At 39.5% G+C, this 8,270-nt stretch overlaps 1 long non-coding RNA gene across 1 annotated transcript; it reads right to left on the reverse strand.

Moving 5' to 3' along the window:
• Window positions 1–1,406: 1,406 nt before the first annotated feature.
• Window positions 1,407–3,424, reverse strand: LOC139834123 (uncharacterized). Its single transcript, XR_011749495.1, has 3 exons — window positions 3,139–3,424; window positions 2,882–3,053; window positions 1,407–1,467 (listed from the first exon to the last, which is right to left on the reverse strand). It is a non-coding gene; the product is annotated as an uncharacterized lncRNA (long non-coding RNA).
• Between the last annotated feature and the right edge of the window lie 4,846 nt (window positions 3,425–8,270).

Genomic DNA, 8,270 nt, shown 5'->3' on the forward strand with positions numbered 1-8,270 from the left:
TGCTCTGATACCATTCTGTAACACCTTACCTTTTAACAAAGGCAAGATACCTGTGTATAGTGCTATTCCTGGGATCACTGATAGCACACACATTACAAAATATAGTAATCATTGCAATAGTATCAAATTACTACATCTTTGATCCAAAGGGTAAAGTAAAACCTTACAATTTGCATAGTCACATAGACTAGCTCAACAATATTCAGACCATACACAGCGGAAAGTAAGTCATCAATGAGCCTTCATCTTCTTCATGTGCCACAGGCAGTCATGTTGGAATGTAGACTCGAGATCCTACCACGTACTTCTCCTCAGAAAATCCTGCACGTTTGAATATGCAGCCCCACGAATGGAGGTCAGTACAATGATGTACTGGCAAATGACACTTATATGGTGGCAGTTTTGGGCATGACTATCTACATGATATTTGGCAAGTGGAGTTTAGGCAAATTTGCATAAAGCCAATTTTATCCTATATTTTATTTAAAACAAAACATTTTTGAAAATCTTTGAATGTCATTATGAAATCACACCATGGTTAAACCCTCCATGGGTTTTAGAATAATCACATGGTTACATCTCCCATGAGTTTTCCAAGGTTAATCAAATTTTTAAATACATTCAGAAAAGGTGATGAGACTCTTCCGTACATTCCTTGCCTAGAAGCTCAAATTGTCCGTAACCGGGGACACGGCTAAGATCTTAGGTTTACTCTCGAGAGGTTGTGCACTTTCACCTTACGACCCACCCTTCCCAAGAGAAGAAATGAGACAAGATCTTTCAGAAGAAGGTTTCAACCATACTGGCTAGACCCGTTCCCTTGGCCGTCGCCTCCACCCGCTGTCTAGCCGACAAGTTGGACCTCACAACTTACTTAATCCCGGCAGAGCCCATAATACCATAAGGCTGCACTGGAAGCTAACTAAAACATGGACGACATAGTTATCTATTTAATCCTGGGTGGCCATCCACAAGTGAAACTCACAGGCTTAGAACCATTACAGATAATAAACCCCCGCACGATCCCCTGGTAAAAACCAGAGGTGCAGTCTAGAGCTACCACTATTCAACTGCGCACTCTCAGGCACCCACCTGCCACTGGTTACTCCAGGGTCGGAGCCCTGAGCAGCCGCCCACCACTCAAACAATCCACCCAGGTGATTCATTAAGGTTATTAATTTTCACTTTTCAAACCATCACAATCGAAACAATGAAATAACATTTGGCATTTGATATTGCAGAGCAAAAATAAAGTATCCTATCAACAGGTTCAGGAGTAGCTACACACTACTAGGGTTTGCTAAGCATAGCATAATACTTTTCTTTTGAAAACAAAATCCTACCATGCATACTAGTTTCAAAACACTAATGCATATATAAAATAAGTAGGATTTGAATGTCACTTGCCTTTTGGTAGTCGAAGCACGTTCACTTCTCTTAATCAAAATACGTGCCTCTCCGTACGAACTATAATATAAAATATAGCACAACATAAACACACCATTCAACAACAATAAAACCAAACCAAGCAAACAATCATGTAGTTAATCAATGTGTTTTAATCATCGGTTAAAGAAGATATGGCATGAGGTTTGGCTTGCAAGATATGAATTGGAGATATTGATTGGATGGATCAAATACTTGAAAAGAAAATGATTATCTAAGTAAAGTACTTAGAATAAAATGATTGATAGGAACCTATGGTCAATGTTTATTTGCTAGTCAGGATTGGGTAATTGAAATGTTCCATGTGATAAAATCACATGAGTCCCAGAATGGCGCAACTCAAAATATTGTTTAGTAAAGTGTGACAACACTTACTAAGATAGTATGAGTTACACATAGGCTTGGGTATAAACAAATGATACATGAAATTACTCAAATTACTCATTTGTAAGTTGAATAGTTTTAAACTAGTCAAAGGAGTGAATGAAAATGCATTTGGGTAGACACGATATTGATTCAAGATAGAGTGTCTAGTGGTATTGGTGTGTTCTCTGATATGTGCAATGTTAATAAAGTATTCTGGACATTTAATTTGATTTAGAAAAACCATTAATCGAGTATCTACTTTACATATACAATCTTATTAATTAACTACAGCAAGCATTATGTGTTGTAAAAATATGAATTTGACCTCCCTGGATAGGCTACAGTAACACAAGAATAGGGCAATTGGAATTATTCGAAAACGATTTATAGAATTTGAATTATCCTCAAATTACTGATTCGGATAGATTTTACTAAAGCAAGTTTGTGCACGTATAAAAATTGTACAACTTCTATACTAAGTTGAAGTACATGATCTGAGGATTCCAGAAAGTACAAATTTGTTAAATTTGGACTAGTAGATTATTTGATATAATTTTTATAGTGAAAAAGGATTAATTAAATCATTTGAATTATGATTCGAAAACTAATACATAACATATAAAGTATTCTTGCATATTTGGATTCTACATGTTATAAGCTTTCCAACGATATAAAGTTTGTAAATTTTGGACCTCTGGATGATTTTATAATGAATTTCTAAGTTAGACACATAATCTGATATTTAAAATTTACATTAAAATGAGTTTGACCGAGTTTGACTGAGACGCTGACTGTATTGTATAGTTGACTGCTGACTGTACAGTTGACTGCTGACTGTACTACTGACTGTACCACTGACCGTATCTTCGGCCGCATCTGATTGCGCATTTTGAGTTTGACTGTTTGAGTTGGTATCTTTGATGTCATGATGATGTCATAAAGTTGACAGAAAAATTTGCTCAGATGGAAAAACTTTCTACATCAAAGTTGTATAGAATTAATAGATCTATCTAACGCACAAATTACTTTTCACAACGGATTAATGTGTTTGACAAGATCTGGGTTATACCTTATAAGATCTGAATCTTATAACACGATTTTCTTCTTGCTCGGTGAACGAAACAAGGTGAAACTTGCGGCAATGAAAAGATCTTGACGAGAGGAACAACTTCCATGTTGAAGTCATGACGATTCGAGATTGTTTTGAAACTCGATTTGGCTCCGATTGACTCGAAATAGATCTGTAGATGAGAGACAAATTGGTACTTCAAATCGAAAAACTTTCAACATGCAAGTTGTAGAGGATGATCAGATCTAAATACTCACCAAAGGAATTTGGATTTCGTGGAACGAGCACGAACTAATTGAAGATTCCGTTTGTCAGGTCTGACACTTTGCGATGCGAAATTATCCGTATATGGTGGATGATAAGCGATGAGATTGGTCGGGATTGAAAGATCTCGACGAGATCTACAACTTTCGTGTAGAGCCCGAAGCGATTCGAGGTAGTTTTGGTGGTCAAATCAACGAGTTAAGATTTCGTTGATGTAGGATTTCGAGAGGAGGGAAGGGAAAACAAAACTGCGACGTGGCGGTGGCTTTATATAGGGCATAGGTCGGTGAAAAAGGTGGGCCTTGAAGTTAGGAACGCGTAGAAACAAACGGATCTGTAATCGAAGTTGTGTAGCTCAAGAAAAATAGATTTAAGTGGAGATAGTTTCGTCAAAGACGAAAATCTGCGTGCTTACCGTAACACGACCGACTCGGTCGGGTCGGTTCGGTCCGGCTGGGCTGACCGCCTGCTGGGCCGGGCGGTCCGGCTGGCCGGCCCGTTTGCTTTTTTTTTTATTTCCTTTTCTTTTATCTATTACTTGTTTCTTTGATAAAATAAGTTTCATAAATCCGATTTAGGTGAAACGAATTTCTGTGAGTTTGTAAAATTATTTTGCTCATTATAGGATAACACAAATACTTAAATTTTATAAATTATTATTTTATATTATTTTTATTACAATTTTGCCACTATGGCTATATGAGGTGGTTTCAACAAAAGTGTAGCAAACAAGTTTCTAAAAATTTGTAAAAATCAAAATAGTGTTTTAGGACAATCAAGAAACCTTTTTAAAATCCATTTGTGAAAATAAAATAATAACCATATACACTTGGCCTATATGGCTATTTGGGCAATATTTTGTAAGAAAAGTTTTCCAGGATTTTGTTTTCTTAAAAAGAATTACATTAAGGATTTGAAAACTTTGAAAGCAAAGTTATGTCTAATTTTTAAAATACTTTAAAACCAGAAGTCTTTAAAAACACTATTTTGGGATTAACCTGTAAATAACTTTAAAAAGTTTTAATTCTTTGTGAATTTTCAATCAGATTCAAACCATCAAGCATTAAATTTATTTTTATTTTACATTCCAAAATTTAAAAAATTTCGGGATGTGACAGGGATATGTTGGGTTGTTGGGAGGTTATCACATGCTATATCAGTTGTTGGAAATACACATGCTTAACTTAATTGTTAACAACTAAAATTGTAAGCAGAGGCATCTGTGAGCCCCTTTGCGAAAGCATCGGAACTTTGACTCGCTAATGTCCCCTTGGACCCGAGTTCTTGTTATCTGTTCCGAGATTGAGCGCTCTACCCATGCGTGGGGATTCACTGGGACCCCCTCACCCATTAACTTTACTCAAGTTAGTTGAAAAGGGGGCCACAACCTTGGTTTTATTTGGCGCATGCATGTTTATATACTGTTGCCTTCGGGTGTTTACATCCTGTTGCCTTCCGGTGTTTATATTCTGTACTGTACTGCATAATTGCTAGATGACTTATCTAGTGCTTGGCCGTAAGTGCCCGCCTATACGCCTACGCAACCTCTGGGTCCGTCTCGGAGTACGGCCGAACTTCATCACGGGTAGCTTAGTTGGGTGGCCCCCCTAGACTTTCTTGTTGAACTGGGAACGGTCTTGTTGTGAGACATCGCATGTAGGAAGCGGGTCGAGCATGCGTATGGTTACATTTAGGCAACCCCTGCAGGGTGTACATCTTATCGATAAGCCGTGTTCACGGTTATGGACGACTTGGAGCTGTTTAACTCGATCATAGAACAACTTACACCTTATACTTGTTGTTAATAATCTGATAATAACTTGCGTAGTAATATAGCATTACTACAACCGATACATAATAAAACTTATCCGACGTTGAGTGCCTTTTACATTGCCTCTTCGTTTTATTGAAGGGGATATGTGTATTTGGCTGGGTTATGTTTGTGTAGTATTTATCTGTTACCTTGTGCGCTCTCTTATCTTCTCTGAGTAGGCGGATTTTGTAGCATGTCTCTATTGGTTATAGTTTTTCTGCCGCTAAACCTACCATATAGCCCAGGTGATATATTCGCCCGGCGAGCATAGGCATTTCTAGTCTCGCTAAGTACGTGCCGGAGTTCGTTCCTTGGTACTTACTCTCGCCTTTTCCCTTTCTCTTTTGCTTCCTCCCTTTTGCCGGCAACCGATGGCCCGACTTCGACAGGTACAAGATGGGGACGTTAGCAAGGTTACCCTTCCGGCTTGGCCTGGGCAGGGTTATGGGCGCCACTGGTTATCTTCAGGACTCTTAGTCCAATTTGTATCTTGTCCGTACTCGGACGTAATCGATCTTCTGTATGACTTGGATCTTTGTAATGTATATTTGTATCTCGACTCGTTGGAGTCTTTGTTGTAATATACGTTTCTTTTGGGCTCTATTGTAATCCTGTTCCTCTGGCATCACGTGTGTGATTCATCGCGCACGTCGTGTCGGAGGGCGTCTCTGAATCGATATCGTGCGGATTTCGGCGGGTTCGCTGGAATCCTCAGGATACCGGTTCCGGGGTGTCACACTGTGCTCGCAGGAGTTGTGACGAGGCCATTCATCTGGGAGAACGGATCAAAGCTCATCTTGTCTCTTTCATGGAAGTAGTAGAACGCGTGATTTGCAATGCTAGAGAGGCGCGGGAACGCCTTCTGGTGGCTGAAGATCTCGCATAGCAGTTTAATCATGTGCGCTTATTAGTTGCCTACTACTTTTGTAATTATTCACAATTAAGTATGTATTAATGGCATGCTTCCTTTTGTGCGACCGAGGAAATTCCACATACCACCACTTGTTGGTGCAGTTTTTGCACATAACACAATTTGAGATTCTTTTTACACAAATAACCAGATTTTGACGTAAACTTTTGCACAAAAAACAACCTTACTCCATGTTTTCCTTTTGTCTTATAAAGACATGTAGGTGCTTCGAAAAATACCTCCGTTCCAATGCTTAAAGCTTACATAGTATATTTTTCTTGAAAAGTCAAACCAAGTAAGGTTCGACCAAACTCTTAGAAGAATCTATCAGCACATATAATATTTTGTAGACACCATATGAAAATATAATTTATTTTCTATCTAATAATATTGATTTTCTATCTTGCATATTAATGCATTTGGTAAAAACTTAGTAAAACTTAACATAGTTTGACTTTCTAATAATCAATATAATCCTTAAGCTTTGGGACGGTGGTTCTAGACGTGGTCTAGACGCGTTTCAACATATTGCCCTTGCATTTTCTAAACGCATGGAGTTTCTTACAAAGTTTATTTTTTGAAATCTTTTTGACTTTGTATTATTTTTATTCATTTTCCCCTGGTTGTCATGTTTTCTGTCCGGCTTCCCCAGCCCATCCATCCGTAACACACATGTGCGCGTGACACGAGTAGTGGGAGATATGGTGCCCAAAGGGATAGCTTTTATTAATGGTGGCGATGGTTCCGTAGGCCAATGTTGGCGATGGTTCCCTAAGCCAATGCTGGTGATACGTCTCATCATCGCTAACTGTTCCTTCCCCATGCGGCTGTATTAATGCACACCACTGCTCCTTTGCGCCTCCGCGGCAAGCCTTCCCCACGCGCCATGTAATAATTGTGCATGATCAAGTAAGTTTGATCATAAAAGATGATCACATAAGCTCGATGATTACCTATAACCTAAAAATTATCTTAATTTGTAAACGAATACATAAAATAACTAGTTGTTTGATTAGGAAAGACAAAGGAAATTTCTATTAAGATTGAGTGCATTTCATATTTGTTATAGACACATAGCAATATTACCAAGAGATAGGATTGTAGAGAAAGCAATCCATAGGTATTTTGGAGGGTTCTCAATCCTTTGAATCAAGCAAGCTCTATAGGAAAAATCCCTATGTGTAAAAAACCTACAAGATACCTTTAGAAATCCTTTGAACCAAACAAATTTTGATTCATATTAGTTGACTATAATATGGATATATCACATTTTAGTTCTAGATTCATCCATATCATTTGACAAGTAATACGAATCGGAGTGAGTATATTAAATGGAGTAGTATATATTGTTCGAAAAAATTAAGTTATACTGTAATAAAGAAACCATTTCTGTGGTCAAGCTCATTTGACGGGACAGTAAATGCACCAGGACGTAGTAGCGTGCTATCCTAGCCGAAGTTTTACTCGGCGCCTCGATGCAGCTGCTGAAGAATATAAAAAGACATATCCACTGCTACTCTTACCTCCATCGTTTCCGTCCGTCCTTGCCTCTCCACTTCCATCATCATTCTCCACTCGCCAACCACTGCTAGCAAGTTTTTTCATCCTCAAGATCTCCCATTTGCATAGCTTTTCTCTCCTCACCCCTCCACAGAACCGCAACACTCCTCCTTCCCCATCCCTCGACCTCTCCTACAAAATTCCAATCACACAAACTTGCATCCGCCCTCTTAAATCCATCTCGTCTCCATGGCGGCATCGAACGAAGACCAGCTATATGGAAACTGGGGGAAGCTCCCCGCCGACCTATTCAATCTCATTTCCCAGAGTCTGGACGTTACAGTCGACGTCCGGCTGGCCGCATGCTCCAAAACGTTGTGCCGCCATGTCGCCGACAACATGAATTTACACCATTGGGATGGAGCCTGCCTGCTGATGTCCGATTCTGCCCAATTGAACTATGATGATAGTAGTGCGCACCACACGGTGTACCACGTTGTGCCCCTCGACCATCCTCGGTGCACAACCATCCTGCCGTTCATGGACAATAGATTCTAGGTTGGCATGAACGACGACTGGATCGCCGGCGTGGACTTGGATGGGGACTGGTTCCTCGCGAACATCTACATGCACCAAAAAATCTCCCTACCATCGTCGGCTACGTGCAACATTTTTCGGGAGGAATGGATTGGCTTCACCGACTTGCCTCCTGAAAGGTACACGATGTATGGGCATGCCATGGTTTTGTTGAAGATTGTAATTTGCGAAGTGCCCACAAAAGTTGGACATTACTCAGATTATAAGCTCATCGCTCTATTCAATAGTGGACTAGCTTACCTGGCTAATGGTAGCCAGGAGTGGAGATTTTTCGACATTGCTAGTAGGTGTGTAGATTACAGTGA

Source organism: Lolium perenne, chromosome 7 (assembly GCF_019359855.2).
Source record: "Lolium perenne isolate Kyuss_39 chromosome 7, Kyuss_2.0, whole genome shotgun sequence".
Lineage (NCBI taxonomy): Eukaryota > Viridiplantae > Streptophyta > Magnoliopsida > Poales > Poaceae > Lolium > Lolium perenne.